Consider the following 21394-nt stretch of genomic DNA (forward strand, 5'->3'; position numbering starts at 1 on the left):
GCTACAGCCCCAGGCCTGAGCCCCAATCCATTTTCCATTCTGTTATGAACATCAATGCTTTCTCAAAGGTTGTTTAGGAGAAACGCAGAGAGTCTCAGAGCTTTGCTGCTTTAGGGACCCCAGAGACCAGTTAGTACAGCACCCCCATTTTACTGGAAGGCTAATTTAAAACAGTTGGGTTTGGCAGGACCTAGGCTACCTTTTTCTGCCTGCCGAGGCTCCATTTCCTAAAAGAGACAGTGTCCATGGTGAGCTGATCTCACTCATTTGCTGACGCCCTCCTTGGTGCGTTTGAGAAAAGGCCTCGGAGGTTCCTTTCAAAGGTAACAGTTTGTCGTTCCCAGGGTGTTTTCGGTCCAGGGCCTTAATTTATTTGTTCGTTTAAAATCTTGGCTCGCTGCAGGCTCACAGACAGGACTTCCTCTGAGCGCCACCATGCTGTGCCTGAAATGGGAAGAGGGGAGATTGAGATAGGAAAAAGATCTGAACAAGGCAGAGGAGGACGGACAGGTACAGTGGACAGACTCACAGTCACCGCGGATGGTGGAGCCCCTTCAGTAAGCAGCAGAAGAGGCCAGGCGATCCAGGAGGTATCTGTGCAGTGCCAAGGACGCCAGCACCTTAGAGATGGGGTACAGTCGAGCTGTTTTAGTTAGGTGGCACTGGTTCCCCAAGGAGGGCTCTAAGTTGGGCAAATCCTTGGCTGAAGAAGCTTTGAATGAGTCCTGCAAGCTGGGTGGGTGTACCAAGAGGGGGTCGCAGGGGTGGCGTGGGGGGAGAAGGGCTTAGGTTGGGTAGAGAACACAGCAGGTAGGGGAGAGCCAAGTGGGACCTGAACTGAATTGTAATTTGCTGGCTTTATCGTTTCGGGGGAGTGGCTCAGGAGGCTGCCAACTTTGATCTCACTTTTTGGACAGATCTTTAGGTTACTTCTTATAGCCACCGCCCAAACCCTAGAGAGTTAGAACCTTCTAGAAGCGGTTCTTGGCGAGAAACCGTGAGGCAATCACGGCAGGGGTGGGGGCAGCACCTGCTGGGGGTGGCCAGGAAGGGGGACAGGCATGCTAGCAAGGACAGAAAGGTCTTTCTTTGCCGTTTCCGGTGAGGCAGGATCCAGACTCAGGGAGCGGCTGTTCTTACTTTGCGCCCCCACTACCCCAGCGCTTTGCCAAGCACACACTAAATACCCCAGTAACTGGATGAATGGTCTTAGTATGTGAACACAGTATGAGCCTCTAGAATTTTCTAGAATAGTGTTAACCTACAGTGTTTTTCTTTAGGGTTTGAAGAGAAACAGAAAACATTTGGTCTCCAGGATAGGCCTTCTCTCTGTGGTGTGTCAGGACCCCGGGTGACTCCCTGAGCTCAGCATGACAAAGACCTTTCATGGGACACAGCAAGGGGGCCCAGAGAATGGCCCAGCTGGCCCTTAGCGCTTAGAGTGGGCTCTGCTGACCTAGGCTGGAGTCTGAGGTCATGGTTCCGTGGTTCGTTGATAAGTTACCAACTTGTTCACGAGCATCAAGTTTTTCCTGCAGGAGACGACACCCATCCTACACCTCATCTATCCCCTGAAGTGGAAAATTAAATAGAATCTGGACCAGTGGTTCTCGGGGTGTGAGTTGCGACCTATGGGGGTCAAGCGATTCTTTCACAAGGGGTCGCCAAAGACCTTGGGAAACACAGATATTTATATTATGATTCATAACAGTAGCAAAAACACAGTTATGAAGTAGCAACAGAAATATCTTTATGGTTGGGGGTCACCGCAACCTGAGGAACTGTATTAAAGGGACACAGCGTTAGGAAGCACTGATCTTGAAGCCTTCTCTGAGAGGCTGAGATGCCTGTCTAGTCTTGGTTACTTTGTGAAGACCATGACAATCTTTCTGGGAGTCCATCTTTGTAGTTTCTGGGAAGGATGAGGTGCTCAGAGACCCTCATCTCTCCTGCCTCACTTCTCTTGGGCTTGGTTTTGGAAGATCCCACTTGCAAGTGAGGCCTTGCCCACTTTGGTCTTTCCACGGAGGAGTGACGCCTTACGGAACTTGCCAAACTTGTGCGTGGGTGTAGGTGGAGCCACCACCTCTCTTTTGAAAACACCCCTCAGGACCTCTTCTTTGGTTCTGTCTGAAAGGGTCACATCAGGGTTCTGTTTTCTCCCTGAAAGCTGGTGGCCTGCACACTGCCCCTCTCAGCTGCGGGGATGGGAACGGCCGACTTTCATCATCAAGTCCTTTCCCAAACAGATTATTTCCCCAAATGCTCTCTTTTCCTGTTGGGTGTTTTGGGACACAGAAGCCAGTGTGTGGGGCCCGGGATTTCCTTTTTCTGGGAGAAGTTGGGAACAGCCTGGGTGTCTCAAGCCACAGTTTGGCCTGATGGGGGCAGGCCAAGTTGGCTGGAGCAGGGGGTGGGGCAGGGGTGGGGTGGGGACCTGAACGGACCTGGATAGCTTTGTGCAGTCTCAGTGGCGGGTCGCGGAAGCAGGGGCAGTGCCCGGGATCTGTACTTCCAAACCATAACAGCCCTGAGGCTGTCTGGAGACCAAACTCCACGGCCCACTTAGGGGCTGCCACCGCCCGCCCGAGAGGCCCCCAGTGCCCCGCCCGCACCCCGCGCCCAGCAGCCCAGCTCTGGCCGCGCCCCAGCCCTCTGGGACGGTCTCACAGGCGACGGGGCGGGGGCCAGGGAGGAGGCAACGTTCCTGCAAATCACATGATTTTCCCGCTTATATAAATCACAGCTTGTTTTTCCGAGCTGGCTGCAGACTTAAAGGTGCAGTGTCTTCTTTCTCTCCCAAGGGCAGGGGCTTCCCTGGGTGCCTTTGACTAGAGACCAGCTGGGCGGGAGTGACTTCAGCTAGAGACACGTCGTGGTTCAGGGTTTAGACTTGACTCTTCCTCCATAGTTGGGTCATTTCCTTGTGCTAAGGACCAAAGAAAGGCAAGGAAACATTATCACCAAGTCAGAAACCCTCAAGGGACTGGAAGGGACTGGGGCTGCCTTTCAGAGGTGGGTCAGCAGTCTCTGTGGACAATCAGTGTCCAGAGTAATCCGGTGCCTGATTGGGAGCCTGAGCTGAGAACCGCTAGGAGGAAACAGGCCTGTGTGAGAATTCTGGAAGTCAGGGTTCTAAAGCAGGTGCTTACTATTCTGGTCAGCGTTGGCTGTTTTGAGGCCAGCGCATGTGGGAAGAGAAACCCGTCTTCGTGTATATCCAGCCTTTACTGTCTACCTCCTAGGCACTGTGGGGAGGAACAATCGCTGCACAAGTGCTTTTAGGATTTTTGTGATGGGGTGTGCAGACAGAGGCAGGCACTGGATCAAGTGGCCTAGGCAGTTTCAATGCCTGTTCCGGGCTAAGCAGACGAGAATCATTGGCAGTGCGTGATTACTGGGGATGAATAGTTTGTATAATGAGCCCGGCAGGCTTTGGGAGGTGGGCATCTCCGGAGGCCTTGGCTGCAGGTGTGCATAAGCAAAAGGCAGGAGGGGGACAGCCTGCAGTTGATGGGGTACCACAGTGGGGAGGGGGTGGAGGAGCATGGTGTTGGGGGATTCATAGAGTGGGTATCTTTTTGTCACATTGAGGAATTTGGAAGTGCGATTTGAGGGCTGGAACTCTGCGGGGTGGCCACTCCAAAATGCTGCCAGTGTGTGGGCTGAGCATGAGGCAGAGGGAGCAACAGGCTCATCACCAGCCAAGTGGGAATGCAGGTCACCACATTTTGAGGACCAGCAACCCCACAGCAATGTGTATGGTAAGTGGGAGGAGCCTGGGGAGGGTGGACAGAGGCTGCTGTGTCCTCAGTACTGGGATGCTAGGAGAAAAAGACCCAACCATGAGGGGCGGGTGCTGTTTAGAAGAATGAAGGTGATTGAGGGGTTGTGTATTTGATGGTGGGGGGCAGGAGGTGGGGGTGAGAATGGGGGGTAAGGGTGGGGGGGTGGAGAAGTCACTCCAAGTGATGCTGACTGTTGGTGGGAGGTGGAGAGAGAGGGACAACTACAGAAAGGGTGTGGGCGAGGGGGAAACACATCTTTAGATGGTGTTTTTTCTGGATGCTGGGCCCAAACAGGAATACCTGGGGGCCTGGAAGCCAGGGAAGAGAATCTGCGTAGAAGAAAGAAGCCATAGGGTGCATAGGATGAGGACGTGCTGCACACCTTCTGGGGAGCCAGCAGAGGAGAGAGAGAGTGAGGCTGGGGAGCACCCAGGATGGCAAGACTGTGAGGGCCTGTGCTCTTGGAGGTAGGCCAGGAGGTGAGCGGGCTGCTGTCTGCCAAGTTCTTTCTTCTTTCTGAACCGGAGTGACGTCATCTGGAGAATGAGGCTTGGATGAAGTGATTGACGCCAATCATTTCCTCTCCCAGGCTTCCATCCTACTTGCCACAGCCTGACTCGGAACAAGTGTCCTCCCCCTCCACACTGTCCCGTCATCCATCCGCAGCTTCTACTTGAAAAAAAAAAAAAAGAAAATTAATTTTATCGCTGTGGGTGTTTCACCTGCTTGTGTCTGTGTATCGTGTACCCATGATGCCAGGGGAGGCTGGAGAGGTTTTCAGAGCCTTAGAACTAGAGTTACAGAGGTGATGAGCTGCCCTGGGGTGCTGGGAACTGAGCAGGGCTCTCCGGATGAGCAGCCGGGGCGCTAACAGAAGAGTCCTCTCTCCAGCCCGCAGCCTCCTCTTCAGCGACAGCCTCTGGACTTCAGCTACCCTAGGTTTAACCACAACTATACCTCTTCCTCCTCCTCCTCATTCCCTCCCCCTTCTTCTGGAAGAGATGCAAAGATTGCCTGTCTGACGATCTGAACTGGAAATGCCCTCTGTTAGAAAGGAAGGAAACCATAAACTTGTTACCTGAGGGCCTCCTTGTGAAGATAATTGTTGCTTCGTTCTACTCCTCCGGCCTTGCAAGGTTCAGGAGAGCAGGTGTCTTCAGGTGTTCCACATAAAAAGGGAGAATGTTGTCAGTATTGTGTAGAAGAGCGTCATGCCTGTCGGCCTTTACTCTTGGAAGTTTTATGTAGTCGTCATAAGCCGTGCATTCTGGCTTCAGTGGGGTGGTACAATCTGGGTTACAAGTACTTGTCCTTGCTTCTACTCCTGGCCTGGGGCCAGCTGGAGAAATGGGGCTTGACTCTTGGGGTCATTTAGCACGCAGAGAGCCCTTGGCTCCGAATGTAGCTTTTTTTTCTTTGCCTTTCAGCCACAACTTACTGACTGTGATTCCTGAGCTCCACCATTCCTTATTGTGCCTGTGCTGTGAGCCAAGCGTCGCTCTGGCTGCTGCGGTGCCAGCAGTTCCGTCTCCTAGGTTGCAGTGGGGTGGACCCTGAACCAGCCAAGCAGGGCCAGCAGCAACAGGCAGGAGGCCAGTCTCGGCTCGGTAAAATGAACAGCAGGCCCCATAGCGCTGGAGCCCTGGACCTTCCCTGGCTGGCCCGCTCCGTGAATGTGTTTTGGGCCCCCATTTTCTGTTTAAATAAATTTTGTTAAAAAAATGAACTTCTTAGTTGTAGTGGTGGTGGTTGTGCCTGCCATTAATCTCATCAGGATTAAAGGTCAATGAGTTCAAGGTCAGCCTGGTTTTCAGAAAGAGTTTCAGGACACCAGGACGATTACACAGAGAAACCCTGTCTCAGAAAAACAGCCAAACAAAACAAAACATTTGTTTTGCGAGGTAAGGTTTCTCTGTAGCTTTGGAGCCTGTCCTGGAACTAGCTCTTGTAGATCAGGCTGGTCTCGAACTCACAGAGATCCGCCTGCCTCTGCCTCCCAAGTGCTGGGATTAAAGACATGTGCCCCTGTGCCTGGTTCATTTCTTTATGAAATGGAACACACTGTGCTGCCGCCTGGGGGCTCTGAACTGCCTTCAGTACGTGCTTGATCTGCCTGACTCAGCTTCCCAAACCGCTGAGAGTAGCCACACACCACGGTGTCTAGCTTATATAGATGCTGTTCTGCATTATGCATGACACATTCTTAGTCTGAATGTGTCATGAGTGAAGACATGGGCTCAGCAGTTACGAATGCTTGCTGCTCTTCTCGAGGCCCAGAAGCCAGGAAGGGTGGCTTATTGCCACCCGTTCTCCAGCTCTAGGGGATCTGACACCCTCTTCCCGCTGAAGTCTGAAGGAACCCACACATGTGTGCAAACTTGCAGATATACGTGTGTACACATAAATAAAAAAACTTTTAAAGAATGAATAAAAACATCTTGAAAGACCACATTGTTAACCCTAAATGTCCCTCTAACCGATCATCTCTCCCCCGATGCCTGGATCCTGACTTTATCTTTCTGATGCAATGTTTCAGAGGTCTTTGCTGTGTGAATTTCTTTGAAATGTGCATCTTTTCTTGCGCTTTACGTTTTTGAGAGTTTCTGTGTTGATAGCTTTGCAGAGCCAACTGACTCTCACTGCAAATTAAATGAATAGACCACAACTTAAGTATCCATTTTCTGGTCATTGCACATTAAAGTTGGTCCAAAGTCGTCCCACCCCACTACTCCGCGCCCCTTGCAAAGACTGGGAATGTCCCTCAAACGTCTCTTGATGCACTCATGTAGGTTCTTTTAGGATCTCCTAACAGGGGCAGAACTGCTGCTTCATAGAAGTTGGAAATCTCCCACGATTCTAGAATTATTCTTCAAAGTGGTTGCTCAGCCGGGTGGTGATGGCACACACTTAGTCCCAGCACTTGGAAGGCAGAGGCAGGTAGATCTCTGTGAGTTTGAGGCCAACCTGGTCTACAGAGTGAGTTCCAGGACAGCCTCCAAAGCTACAGAGAAACACTGTCTTGAAAAACCAAAACCAAAACCAAAAAGGGGAGGGGGTTGTTTAAGTCGACACCCTTACCCGCAGTGACAGCTAGAGATGCTGTCAGAACTCACTCTTGGTGACTTTGTGTGGCAAGGGCTTTCTTGTGGTTTTGATTCTGTTTCTCTGATGACTCAGGTGAATGCAGGTTTCTCTTACCTCTTCTGAGAATTGCTTTTATCCACGTTTCTCCTGTTAGAATGCTTTGGGGTTGGAGACTTAGCTCAGTGGTAGGCAATTGCCCAGCTAGCCAGTGCCAGGTCCCAGTTTCAGTCCTTCGCTGGGTCAGGGTGGTCAGGGATTACAGAAAGACAACAACAAAACGAAACAAAGAATCAAAATAAGGCAACTGTTAGAAGTAGTGTTTATTCTTTCCTGAATGAGTTATTGGACAATTAGTGTTTCACAGGCATCTCTTCCTTCTATTTTCCTCCATGGGTGCACGGGTGCCTGCGTGCGTGCATGCGTGTGTGTGTGCGTGCGTGCATGTGTTTGTGGTGCTGTGGAGCCAACCGAGAGCCTCACACAAGCCAGACAAGCACTCTGACATGGAGCTATGTCTTCCTTCTCTTTCTCCCAGGGATTGAACCTCAGGACTTACAGGTGCTACGGAGTCAGCAGTCTGTCACTGAGTATACCCCTAGTCATCTTCTTACTTTAAAAATACTGGGGGCGGGCTGGAGAGGTGGCTCAGAGGTTAAGAGCATTGCTTGCTCTTCCAAAGGTCCTGAGTTCAATTCCCAGCAACCACATGGTGGCTCACAACCATCTGTAAGGGGGTCTGGTGCCCTCTTCTGGCCTGCAGGCATACACACAGACAGAATATTGTATACTTAATAAATAAATAAATAAATAAATAGCTTTAAAAAAATACTGGGGGCGCGGTCTCTCTAAGTCACCCAGGTTGGTTTGAACTCACTCTGTAGCCCAGGCAGGCCTTGAATGGGGATCACAAGCCTTTGCTCCCAGGCCTGGTTTTTCACTGGTTTTTCAGTATTGGCTGATAGCGGTTGACTTAATGAAGTTGAATTTTTCTTTTTTACATTTATTTATTTGTATGTGTGATGGCAACTTGGAGCAGTTGGTTCTTTCCACCTATCATATGGGTCCCCACTATTGAACTCAGGTGGTCAAGGTGGCAGCTAGTGCCTTTACCAGCTGAGCATCTTCCTGGCTCTTGGTGTCTTTTTTCTTTCCAGGTGGGGTTCTTATGCAGGCCAGGCCAGCTTCAAACTGTAGCTGTAGCTGAGATGATGTTGAGCTCCTGCTCTTTCTATTGTGACTCCTGAGCTGTACCAAGCCTGTACCGCCATACCCAGTCTATACAGCGCTAGGGCTGGAACCCACCTGGGCCTTTGTGACTGGTGGGCAAGTGAGCTGTCGCCTGAGCTCAGCCCTGTGTTTAAAGTTTTGATGCTGCGAATTGCTCAGATCACCCTTCTGACTGTGGTGTACAAGGGTGGTTGATTCTCCGCACTCCTGTCGACCCTTGGCATTGTCGAGTTTGATTTTCGTTAATCTGGTAGATGAAATGGTGTCTCATTGTTTTGCTATGTCTTCACAACTGAGCCTGATTATACTTTCGCAGGCTGTTGGCCTTTTACGTATCTTTTTCTTTTCCTGTCATTCATTTTCCTATTGGATAGCTTAATTTCAGAGTTAATTTCCCTAACTGATTTATAAAAGCTCCCTGGATATTAATAAAATGTATTGGGGCTGAAAATGTAGCTCAGTTGGTAGGGCATGGGTGAAGCTCAGGGTGCCACCCCCAGTATCAAGTAAAACAGACATGGTGTCCTGTGACTGCACGTAGGAGGTGGAAGCAGAAGACTCAGGAGTTCAAATTCACCGAGCAGAAGCAGTGTTGCTCTGTGCAGTAGGAACAGCTAAGTAAGGGAGAGTGTGTGCACCGAGGACATCAGCCTCACCCCAAAGACTAGACAGAAATGCCGACAGGAGGGAAAGTTCAGACCTGAGTGCTGAGAACGTAATCTGCATTCTTATTTCTTTCATTTTTACTTTTACTCTTTCCCCTGGCCTCAGACAGGGTTTCTCTGTGTAACAATGCTGGCTGTCCTAGAACTAGCTTCATAAACCAGGCTGGCCTTGAACTCACAGAGATCTGCAGGCCTCTGCCTCCCAAGTGCTGGGATTAAAGGCATGCACCACCCCTGCCAGCCAGACTTCATTCTCGTTTTTAGTGCAGTGTTATCTGGTTAAACCTCACGTGGCTCGGGTAGCTCGGAAGGAGGACAGCTGTGCTGTTCTGAGGGTCCAGTGTGCACCTGGCACACACCTTGCAGGCAGGAGCTGGGAGAGCAGGAAGTAGAGGCTTATGGGTATAAGCAGTTAAGCGGTTAAGCGCAGACTCCTCACCCTCCAGCCCTGCTCATTCCAGTGCATGGTAAGTCTACGATAATTAAGTTGTATCAGGGGAGGGTTTGGCTTTCAAAAAGATTTATCAGGAAGGTCTTCTAACAAGATGCAATTAGGACACATTTAAACAGATTGCTATCTCAGCAGTGAAAAATTTCATTTCTATGTTTTAATGTCAGTAATTGGCATAAGTGGTCCTTCTTAGAGAACACAGGTAAATGAGCAGTAATTAGAATTGGGCTCTATTGAAAAAAAAAAAAGAAATAGTCTTAATAATCCTGCTTATGTGTGGATGCTCAGCATAGAAGCCAAGCAAAATTCCATTCCCCGTCTCTTGCATTTGCAGACCTGGGTGACCTGGGTGACATTAAACTTTCTCTTTGCTTATCGATAACTGCCTTCCTAAGTATGTGTTTTGTTTAGAACTGAGAGAGAGGTGAACAAACCACTCATGGACTGCCATCATGGAGCAGAAAGAGAGAGAATAGACCCATGGATTGTCGTCATGGAGTCTTTAGTTCAGGAGAATAAAAGTCAATACATAAGGTAATAAGTAAAATATTTAAGCACTTGCACAGACACCAGGAAGAGCTGTGATAGGACAATACAGGGACAGATTTTAGTTGGTGCGGAGCAGTTAGGCAAGGTCCTATATATTTTGTGCATAACTAGGCACTAACATTTAATTTTTAAAAAAGATTTATTTATTTATTGCATATACAATGTTCTGCCTGCATGTATGCACACCAGAAGAGGGCACTAGACCTCATTACAGATGGTTGTGAGCCACCATGTGGGTGCTGGGAATTGAACTCAGGACCTTTGGAAGAGCAGGCAGTGCTCTTAACCTCTGAGCCACCTCTCCAGCCCAGCATTTAATTACTTAAAATTTTTTTGAGACAGTGTTTTATATAGCTCACTTTGTCCTCAAACTTTTAATATAATCAAGGATAACATTTGTCTTTCTTCTTCCTTTTAAAAAAGATTTCATTATTTTTAGTGTGTGTAAATATGCTTATCTCTGTGTGTATGTGCACACATGTGTGGGTGCAGTGCCCAAGGAAGCCAGAAGAGGGCACCAGATCACCTAGCTTTGGAGTTACAGGTGGTTGTGAGCCACCTGACATAGGTACTGGGAACTGAACTCAGGTCCTCTAGAAGAACACTATGTGCTGTTAGCCACAGAGTGAGCTCTTCAGCCCCCACTGCATTTCCCATCTTCCTGCTTCTGCCTCCCAAATGCCGGAGCTACAGATAGGTGTGCAGATGTTTATGTGCTGTTGTGCACATTAGAAAAGTGCCCTACCAACTGAGCTATGTTCTCTTACCTATTCTTTTTTTATTTTTTGGTTAAAATACTTCCTATAATCAGCCCCTGTGTGAATGGCTTTCTATCAGAAGAGAAAGAGTGTCAGTGTAGGTAGAAGAATAGACTGGTCATGGTTCTTCCTCCCCCAGTCTGCTCTGTAGTTTAGGCTGACCCAGAATTCTAGAGCAGCTGCCTCTGCATTTCCAGTGCTGAGATTACAGGTGTGCACCCCTACACCTGGCTCTTTTCAGATATTTGTATTTGTTATTTTGAAAATCAAAACACCATGAACACACCTAAAATGCGAACATTGATTCTCCGGGTCTACGCAAATCCTTAGTCCGCGCTCATTTCCCGTCCCTTTCCTCCAGTGTTTGAACCGTTCCTAATGATGCCCCTTTCTCTTCCCACATTTCCTCTTCATGAGCAGAGCAGAAACTTAAAAGCATTTGATCACCGGTGGGAGAGATGTCACGTCACAAAGTGAGCAGAGAATAAAAGAAAATCAGCGTAGCCCTGTCTAGAACCAGGGTTGGGACCCTGTCTTCCTTAAGCTGGTATTTGGGTCCACCTGGTGGCCGCAAGAGTCTTAACACAAACAAGGCCTCTTTGTTTCCCCCTCGTGGCAAGAGCTGGGAAGACATCCTGGGAATCCCTTGCTCTTAGAACCACAGACTTAGACCAAGAAGTGCAGTTGCAGTTCCTTAACGTCCATAAAGCAGACGGAGCTCAAAGCTGAGCCAGGCAGTGTTTCCGCAGGCCTGATATCTTGCCGGTCATGGGAGACTTAAGATAATCCTAAATATGAAAATTCAATGCGGAGTGGAGCTGGGTGGAAATATATTGCATTGTCTCACAGAAGAAATGAGGCTTGGAAGGTAGCTCAGCCATAGTCTCAGCTTGGCTTCTGCAAGACCCTGCGTCTGACCACAAACACTGCAAAACAAAAGCGAAAGCAAGTCAAAAGGTAAGATGAAGACAAAAGAAACAATTTTGATCCTGAATGACAGCCTTTCAGAGATGGAGCCTGTGGATATTGTTACAGATGGTTGTTAGCTGTCCTACAGGTGCTGGGAACCAAACTCCGGTCCTAACCACTGAGCCATCTCTCCAGCCTTTTTCTATTTTTGAGACACAGTCTCACTCCAAAATCCAGGCAAGCTGGGAACTCACTATGTTACCCAGGTTGGCCTCCAACCCTCTAGTAGCTAAGGATGACCTTGAACTTTGAATCTTCCCACCCCCTGATCACTGGCACATCTCACCACCAGTCTCGCAATGTCACCAGTCCTGGGTTTGTATTTGAAGAGTGATTTTGGTAGCATCGCAGAGAACAGAGAATTAGTCAGCAGGTTAAGCTTATGTCTCAGCAAACAAGGCAGTGACATGGGAACACGGAGGAAAGAAGCCCCTGAGGACTGCTGGGGAGATGGGATGGGGGAAGAGTCTAGAGTCACCCAGGGTTCTGGCTGGGCTGTTGGAGGAGCAGAATGGGGAAGAAGGGGTGCCTTGGAGCCTGGGAGTGTTCATCAGGCAGACATCTGAGTAACGGGGTCGGGGTTTAGCTTCACTGAGTGAAAGTATCATAGAAGGAGTGTGGAGGACTGGGCATTGAGGATGAACTCTGGGGGGTAAGGGGTTGGTGGGCAGTGTGCAGAAGGATCCTGGAGAAGACAGAGGGGACACAGTCAGCTGTGGGGTGTGTCCTGCAGGATAAGGGAAGGGGCCAGCAAACTCTGTGAGTGCCATCTCTAGAGGAACTCACAGAGATCCGCCTGCCCCTGCCTCCCAAGTGCTGGGATTAAAGGCGTGTGCCACCACCTCCCCAGTAAGGTAGTTTTTTTTTCTTTATTTATTTGTGCATGTGTATGTGTGAGTGTGTGCATGTATGCCTGTGTGTTTGCAGAGGCCAGAAGAGGCACCATATACCAGGGAAGTAGAGTTATATGCGGATATAGGATGCCTGACTTGGTATATAGGTGCTGGGACAGGGACTCAAGTTATCAGGTTTGGTGGCATTAGTGCTGGGCTGTCTTGTTGGCCCCATTGTTACTATTTTCAAAGAAAAAGCAAGGCAGAGAGATTGAAATCATTGCCTGTCCTGAGGAACAGAAGTGGTGTGCTCCTGGACCCAGGCCTGTGAACTCTGTAGGGGAGCTGGGGGTGGGGGTGGGGTGGGAGTGGGACTTGAATACCTAGTGATGGAAAGGCTGAGATGGCTGCTGAGAACAAGCATTTGTTTAATCCTTTTCCTGATGGTTGCCGTGCGTGCCTGAGAGTTAACCACCTGCCTCTCCTTCCCCTACCTTGGAATAGAGCACACAGCACACCTGTCGGTAGGAAGGGGTGACAGACAGAGTAGGAGCGCCCCTTTTAATTTTAATCCTAAGGATCTGAGTCCACATTAGGCCAGACTTTGCAGAAGGAATTAAGACTGTGAACTTGAAAACAGGGAGCTTATCCTGGATTATCTGGAGAGGCCTGTGTTATCACGCAAGGCTGTAAGAGGATGAGCTAAGGACGTAAGACCGGAGGAGGAGGAGACACCCACTCTTGAGCTGGTCTTGAACTCTAGTTTTTAAAATTTTTTATATGTTTTATTTTATTTATTTTAACTTTAAGATTTAATTGTGTAGCTTTTAAGCTTTTAAATTTTTTTTTGACAGTCTCTATGTAGTCCCTGGCAGTCCTGGAACTCTCTCTGTAGACCAGGCTGGTCTCAAACAGGCGTGAACCATCATACCTGGTACAACCAGTGCTCTTAACCATGAAGCCATCTCTCTGACCATCTTGAACTTTGATTCTGAGGAAGAAGAATGGGCCTCTTCAGCTTCTGGGAGCAGCTGATGATGCCAGGGAGGAACTGAGGCATCTGTCCCTTGAGGATGTAAGTCCTGTCGGCAGTCTGAAAGAGCAACAGCCCGATCCTCCTCTAGAATCCTCAGGAAGGCTGACTTTGCTGACCCACACCGTGACTCCAGCCTGGTGAGGCTGTGGTACTCGGTTACCGTAGCATTAGAAATACAGAGAGCTGGCCACTGCTCAATGTAGACCAGCTCAGAACCTTATGGAAGCCTTACTAGGATTCATATACCAGGGAGAGGAGACAGAAGGGACCTGGATAATGGGTACCAGGGCCAGGGATGCTGGAAAGAAATAATGGGTACGAGGACAAGGGATGCTGGAGGGGGATAATGGGTACCAGGACAAGGGATGCTGGAGGGGGATAATGGGTACCAGAGCCAGGGATGCTGGAGGGGGATAATGGGTACCAGAGCCAGGGATGCTGGAGGGGGATAATGGGTACCAGGGCCAGGGATGCTGGAAGGGGAAAATGGGTACCAGGGCCAGGGATGCTGGAAGGGGATAATGGGTACCAGGGCCAGGGATGCTGGAAGGGGAAAATGGGTACCAGGGCCAGGGATGCTGGAAGGGGATAATGGGTACCAGGGCCAGGGATGCTGGAAGGAATAGGTTCTAGTTGTCTGCAGCATACAGTGTTCCAAATAAGCTCATATATTTTATGAATAAATGGAAAACAGGAACTTGAAGGCTTCAAACCAAAGTGAGGTTAAAGGAAGGGAAGCGTTGCTTGCTTGCCCTGTGGTATCAGACCCTGCATTCGTGTATTGAATTATCACACTGTACCCTCTGCATATGCACAATTCAAGTAATTGATCCTCCAGCACCATAAAAATGATTGGAAGGGCAAATTTCACACACACACAGTCACACAACTTGAATACACTCGGGGGAGTGCTGTAAGCCCACGAGAGCCCAGTCTATGGACAGAAGTAGAAAACTTTGTCAGTAGTAAGACCGAGAGCTGTGCCCAGAGGAGGCAGGAAGAGTAAAACGAGACGACCTAGTTAATGCTCTGTTATCCCCACCATGGCTGTCACACGACCCGGGAGAACACTTAGCTGTGCTACGCGGAACTAATTCAATTTTAATGAGATGAATCTCCTAGATGCGTAGACCGTTTCAGATGGACCTGTGATCGATAGGCCCCTGGAATAAAGCCACTCTGTAGAGTGACAGTCAGTCTCCATCAGATAGCCACTGATACCTAGTGATTTGAGGGCCACTCTGAAAAATTAAAACCACTCAGGGTAGATATTGATTTTTGCACCGGAGTGTGCAGAGGAATGAAACAAAAAAACACCTAATTATTCTTACTAAATGAACTTTACAAAGAGTTGTAGAGATCACTTTTGGAGATCACTAAAGATTATGAAGGCTTTCTATTGCATCTTCAAGAGGAATGTGCCAGCCGCTTAGTTAGTTCTAGTAGTCGTAGTTTCTAGGAAGAAAAAGAAAACTCAACAGGCATGGGTGGGGTAGCACTAGCCTTTTATGCCGGTATTCAATAGGCTGACTATAACAAATTCCAGGTGGTCTCAAAAACATTCACTTTTCCCCCAACTAATATATAGAGTAGTAGGTTTCTTCTCTCTCTCTCTCTCTCTCTCTCTCTCTCTCTCTCTCTCTCTCTCTCTCCCTCCCCCCCCCTGTGTAGACAAGTGCGCCATGTGTGAGGACAGCTGTGGGAATTCCTCCTTCTATCATGTGGGTCCCAGGGATTAGGCTCAGGTCATGAGGCCTCATGACAACCAATTTTAATGGTGGCTGACCTCTCTCTGTCTCCCACAGAACAATAGGTTTCTATACGGCTTTTTCATATATCCTTAGTCTTGGGAAACCCTCCTCTCTGTCTTTGATTTGCCTATCCTCCCTACCTCCATCCCCACACCAAGGATTCCCGCCCCTTACTGTACCTTCATTTACACACTTGTTTTACTCCACCCTCCCTCTTTTGCTTTTCTTCCTTCTTTCCCCCTTTCCAAGCCTTCTTTCTGGCTTCCGGGCTGTGACAGGCCTGGCCATGGTTCCTCTTGTCAGAATGTGGACTTTGGAATTTTGCATTAGGAAGGCAGTTGGACACTTTAAGCCATGCTGGAAGGGGCAGGGAAGACAGTGGTGCCGAGAGCTCTGCAGACAGACCATGATGGCCCAGCTCAAGAGGTTTCAGAGAAGAATTTAGTAGGCGGTGAAGAGTGTGGTTGCTCTTTTGCCCTTATCCATCCAAAAAGCCTAAGGCTAAATTCAAGAGTTTTTGGATTAATGGCATTGGCAGAGGAGATTTCAAAACAGTGGCATTATCGGTGGCCAGTTTTATGCAGACCTATAATGAAAAGGAGCAAGGAAAAATACAAAATGTGCAGTTTGGGGAGAAAAGGGAACACTAGGAAGTATATTTTAGCTAAGTCCGGTGCTCAAGGAGATAAAAAGTTTAAAGAAAAGTCTGAACCTAAATAGAATGAAGGGAGTGGTGGCCTCAGAGCAAGACCCCACCCAGCTAAGCTTCTAGCTTGTGGAAAAGAATTGAAGAAGAGTTTAGAGTCAGGTGTGGTGGAACTTGTCTGTAATTTTAGCACTTGGGAGGTAGAGGTGGACTGGTCTCAGTTCAAGGCTTTCCTGGTCTACATAATGAGTTCCAGGAGAGCCAAACTTAGGCAGTGAAAGAAACATCATCAAAAACAGAAAACTGGTGTAAATGTATTTGAATGAGGGGCTTATTATCGGGTCCAGCCCCAATAATAAGAAGAATTTGGGAGTTTTGGCCTTGTGGTTCTGGGTTTAGGTTCCAGGCTAGAAGAAAGGGGTTACTGAATCTTCCTCTGTAACGGAGGAAAGTCACCGAGACCAGGCATGTGTCAGGGGCATTCCTGAATGGAAGCCTAGAGAGGCCATTGCATGAAGCTGGGAAGGCGAAGTCTGGATTTTCTTGGAGACTCCAAGATGTTGGAGATGCCAGAGTTGTGGGAAAGCTGCCAAGGACAGTAGCTAACAGGGAATGGAACCAGTCTAAGAGAGAGAAGAGTGTTGCAGTCAACAAAGCTGAAAGGAGGTGGAGACATCTGATAGGGAAGTCTTGTTAGCCAATTATCTTTAAGAGGTGGAGCCAAGTTAAGGCGTGGCTTTCTGGGACCCAGAGAGAAAAAAAGCCAGGGAACTAGGGTGAGCTTGAGGAGGTGAGAGAGGACTATCTGGGTGAGCTGTCCAGGGGCTGGTCCCATAACTTTGCCTAGTAACAGAAGGCCTTCTGCCTGGGAGTTGTGAGACAGGGTGAGGATATACCCTTATCACTTTTGCCCAATAACTTGTAGATTTTGAGGTGTGAAGTATGTTAATGCTGTTGTCAACTTTGCAAAATCTCGAATCTTCTGGGGTGTGGAGACTTTGGGGAATTGGCTTAATTACTTTTCTATTTCAATGAAGAGACACCATGACCAAGGTAACATAAAAGAAAGCGTTTATTGGAGCTTACGGTTCCAGAGGGTGAGAGCCCATGACCATCACGGCAAGGACATCAATAGCCACAAGTAGCAAGTGTGAGTCAGAGAGAGAGGAGAGAGAGCACGAATTGGTAATGACACAAACTTTCTAAACCTCATAATCCTTCCTTAAAAGTTCCACCAATTGGGGGACCAAATATTCAAATATGTGGGCCTATAGGGGCCCATTGTCGTTCAGACCACCACAGGCATGCTTGCGGTTGGATTATGTTGACTATGAGATCACATCCATTAATTGTGGACAGGACGGTTTTATTCAGTCTTGGGCTGAATGAATGGCGGGGGAAAGCTGAGTGAATGAACTCCTTGCTCTCAAGTTCTGACTGGGGTGCAGCCCTACCTTGGGCTCCTGTCCTTGTGACTTCCCTGCAGTGATGGAGTTGCTCGGCAGAGGTGTTGTCATAGCGACCCAGAGGCTCCCGTTGCCTGTAGTCTTCCAGTTATAGTTCGTGTCACACCCATTGGTTTACCTTTTCCTTGGTTCCTGGTTTCACGATTTTGAAGAGCGAAAAAGTGATTTCTTACAGGATGAAAATATGGGGGTATGTTTTGCGGGGAAGATAAGAATGTTTCATTCTGCAACAATGGCATCAGCTGGAGCAGAACTAGAGGGTTCATTTCTGCTGTCGCTTTTGAGGTGAAGTTAGGCTTGGAGTTTGCCTTCTTCTAGGTCCTCAACCATATTGTTCCAAAGCTTATACATATGCATACATGTATAAAAGTATATTTATGCATATATAAATATACATAGATATATGCATTTCTATGTACATATAAATATATTTATATATGAGTTTATAATATATAAATGTTTATAAATATAAAATGTGTATAGATATATATTTATATAAGTATTTTTATATATTTAGATATATAATTATATATATGCACACACTCACATACACATAAATCTGAAGGGTCCAGATCCACTTAATGCAAACTTATGAACACAGGTAGGTGCTTGAGATTCATGGACTCCATCTAAAATTTGGGCAATGCATACATTTTAGGATGGATAGTCTGGCATAATGGTTGTGGATGTATTTCTTAGTATTAAAACTGGTCGAAAAACTTGTGAAAATGGAGCATGGTGGTCTGTGCCAGCACTCAAGACTTGGGAAACTGAGGCAGAAGGACTTTGAGTTTAAGACAGCCTGACCTACATATGAGATTTTGTCTCAAAACAAAACAAAAACAAGCAATCAAACAAAACAATGACAACAACTCTAAAAGCACAAAGACAGCATGAACTCAGTCGGTGGGAAATACAGGCATTTCAGTTTCTTTCTCGTACGAGTGTGAAATGGTCAAACCCCTTCAGGAGAAGAAATTTGGCAAAGTTTAAGAAAATTACACACTGTTTACCCTTTAACCTCATAACCTTACTTTCAGGAATTTGCCCCAATAAGCATTTCTAGGGGGTTGGGAGTGTACTCAGTTCTAGAACACAGGCTTCCTATGCTGTAGACCTGGTGTTAGATCCCCAGGAGGAGAAAGTCTCCAACAATATGGAGGAATACACGCCTATAGTAACATGTGGCAGTAGCATTTGTGTGTTTGGAGGTTATGGAATTCTTAGCTCTTTTATGCTCTGGCCACACGCTAACCTGACTTAATGGAGGAAAGAGCTGTATTCATGGTTTCAGAGATGTCAGTTCATCATGGTGATCATGACTCGGCAGAGGAGGTCATGTCATGGCACCCAGGAAACAGTGTAGCCAAAGGGAGAGGCCCCAGGCAAGAACCCCCCCCCCCCGTGACCTTCTCCCAACCAGGGCCTGCTTTTCTTAGCTCCACCACCACCCAATAATCTATTCAGAGTGTGTCCATCAGTGTATTAAAACCGCCAGCTTCTCGGATTCTTTATTTGATGGCTCTCTGGAAATGCCCTTGCACACATTCCCAACGGTGTGCTTTATTAATCTCTCAATTCAGTGCTAATGAGTGGATTAATTATCACACAGCATGAATTTCATACATATAATAGAGTACTAGCCAGCTTATATAGAGTGATTCTTTTTATAAAAGCAAAAAGCCAAGGGGAATACAAAGCAGGCTGCCTTTTGGATAAAAAATGTTTACTTTTTATAAAAAGATCTACTGGACACACACATAAAACCCCAATAAGCCAGTTGGTGGTGGTGCATGCCTTTAATCCCAGTATTCAGGAATCAGAGGCAAGTGGATCTCTGAGTTTGAGGCTAGCCTGGTCTACAGAGGGAGTTCTAGAACAGCCAGGGCTACCCAGAGAAACCCTGTCTCAGGGGGAAAAAAAAGGAGAAAGAGGAAGAAAGAAAGAAAGAAAAGAAATAAAAGATGTTGAAATAATAGGAGCGGCGGGGCTGCATCCCCAGCACCCTGGCCGCCTGGCTAGCTTATGCCCGAAATAACAACACACAAACTGTATTCATTTAAAGACTGCTTGGCCCATTTCTATCTAGCCTCTTCTAGGCTAATTCTCACATATTAATTTAGCCCATTTCTAATAATGTGTGTAAGCACCCCAAGGTGCGCTTACCATGAAGATTCTAGCCTACATCCATCATCGCGCGTGTCTCAGAGAGCAGAGCTATCTCGTGTCTCTCAGGAGACAGGAGCATGGCGTCTCTGCTCCACAGAGCAGAGCTGTCGAGTCTGAGCTCACTTCCTCTTCCTCCTAGCATCCTATTCTGTTTACTCTTCCCACCTGTGTTTTAACCTATCAGGGCCAAGGAGTTTCTTTATTGCTTAACCAATGAAATCAACAGATTGATATATGACACTCCCACATCAAAAAGAAAAAAGAAAGGAAAAGATCGGCAATTCACTACATTCATGGATTTAATGTGAGCTGCAGAATACACTGTGTATTGTAGAGCCATGCAGCAATGAGAGCTGCAGAACACACTGTGCATTGAGAGCCGTGCAGCAATGAGAGCTGCAGAATACAGTGTGCATTGGAGAGTCATGCAGCAATGAGAGCTGCAGAACACAGCGTGCATTGTAGAGCCGTGCAGCAATGAGAGCTGCAGGGTACAGTGTGCTTTGTAGAGCCGTGCAGCAATGAGAACTGCAGAATACAGTGTGCATTGTAGAGCCATGCAGCAATGAGAGCTGCACAGTATAGTGTGCATTATAGAGCCATGCAGCAATGAGAACTGCAGAATACAGTGTGCATTGGAGAGTCATGCAGCAATGAGAGCTGCAGAACATAGTGTGCATTGTAGAGCCATGCAGCAATGAGAGCTGCAGAACACAGTGTGCGTTGTAGAGCCGTGCAGCAATGAGAACTGCACAGTACAGTGTGTATTGTAGACAAAGAAAGTGAAGTTGATGAAATAATGCTAACTTCTGTATTAGTGTGTGACAAGTGATCAAAATCCAGAATTTTATATTTAAATTCCAAATTTAAATATAAAAGAGTTTTACTGGGTCACTTGACCAGTAGCAAACCTAGAGTTCTGGGGGGTGTGTAGATCCATAGGCCCAGATTCTGTTGTCAGGACTTGGTCGCTTGTCTTCCAGGTTAGTTTTTTTTTAGCTGGAGACACTCCATTGACCTATGGTCTTTAGCAACTGAACCATCAGAGGAACACTGTCTCTTTCCTAAAAGGTTCCACAGGTGTCCCACGTAAGGTTCAGGTCTGGGCCAAGCCTTGGAGTGGTAATTAGGAGGTGCAGCCTTGTGGGAGTAGGTGTGGCTTTGTTGGAGAAGAGTGTCAAGTGTGGAGGCGGGCTTTGAGGGCTCATCTATGCTCAAGCCACACCCAGTGTCTGACATCACTTCCTGTTGCCTATGTAAGGTGTAGAGCTCGCAGCCACAGATACCCCTCCAGCACCGTGTCTGCCTCCACGGCACCACGTCCCGCCATGGAGATAATGTACTGAACCTCTGAAAATGAAAGCCACCTCAACTAAATGGTTTTCCTTTATGAGAGCTGCTGTGGTCATGGTGTCTCTTCATAGCAATAGAAACTGTATCTAAGTCAGTAGCTGACATGCTACTGCCGGTCCTCTCCAGCTCCGGTCCTCTCGGAGAGCAGTTGGAGCTCTTAACCGTGGAGCATCTGACGCTCCAGTGTCCCCGTTGTTGGTTGTTTATTTGGAGACAGGGTCTCACTGTGTAGCCCTAGCTGGCCTGGAACTTGCTTTATAGATCAGGCTGGCTTTGCACTCACAGAGATCTGCCTGCCTCTGCCTCCTGAGTGCTGGGTTTGAAGACCACGACCACCTCCCCTGGCCTATGGAGACAGGCATAAGGTGGTTGTAAGCCACTTGAAACGGGTGCTGGGAATCTAACTTGGAGCTTCCGGAAGAGCAGCAAGTACTCTTAACCAGAGTCAGCTCTCCAGCCCTCAGGTCTTCATTTCTCAACTGCCACATCTACTTCGACTTCTCTCTCCCAGGCTCGCTTCTAATGTGAGCTAATTTATGGACTTCATGCGTGCCTTTCACCTCCTATATAGGGACGAAGCCAGATGGCTAGCCCACCCACCAGCTATCTCATTTTTATTTTTTAAAAACAACTCTGAGATTCCATCCTT

At 47.7% G+C, this 21394-nt stretch overlaps 1 long non-coding RNA gene across 2 annotated transcripts; it reads right to left on the minus strand.

Annotated features, from left to right (window-relative positions):
- Nucleotides 1–1301: 1301 nt before the first annotated feature.
- Nucleotides 1302–5223, minus strand: LOC126514724 (uncharacterized). 2 transcript variants are annotated; one of them, XR_007595658.1, is made up of 3 exons: nt 4867–5223; nt 4171–4457; nt 1302–2929 (listed from the first exon to the last, which is right to left on the minus strand). It is a non-coding gene; the product is annotated as an uncharacterized lncRNA (long non-coding RNA). The 2 variants fall into 2 exon arrangements; XR_007595657.1 differs by having other exon boundaries at nt 4089–4457.
- Between the last annotated feature and the right edge of the window lie 16171 nt (nt 5224–21394).

Source organism: Alexandromys fortis, unplaced genomic scaffold (assembly GCF_014885135.2).
Source record: "Alexandromys fortis isolate MF-2015 unplaced genomic scaffold, M_Fortis_MF-2015_v1.1 scaffold_125, whole genome shotgun sequence".
Taxonomy (NCBI): Eukaryota; Metazoa; Chordata; class Mammalia; order Rodentia; family Cricetidae; genus Alexandromys; species Alexandromys fortis.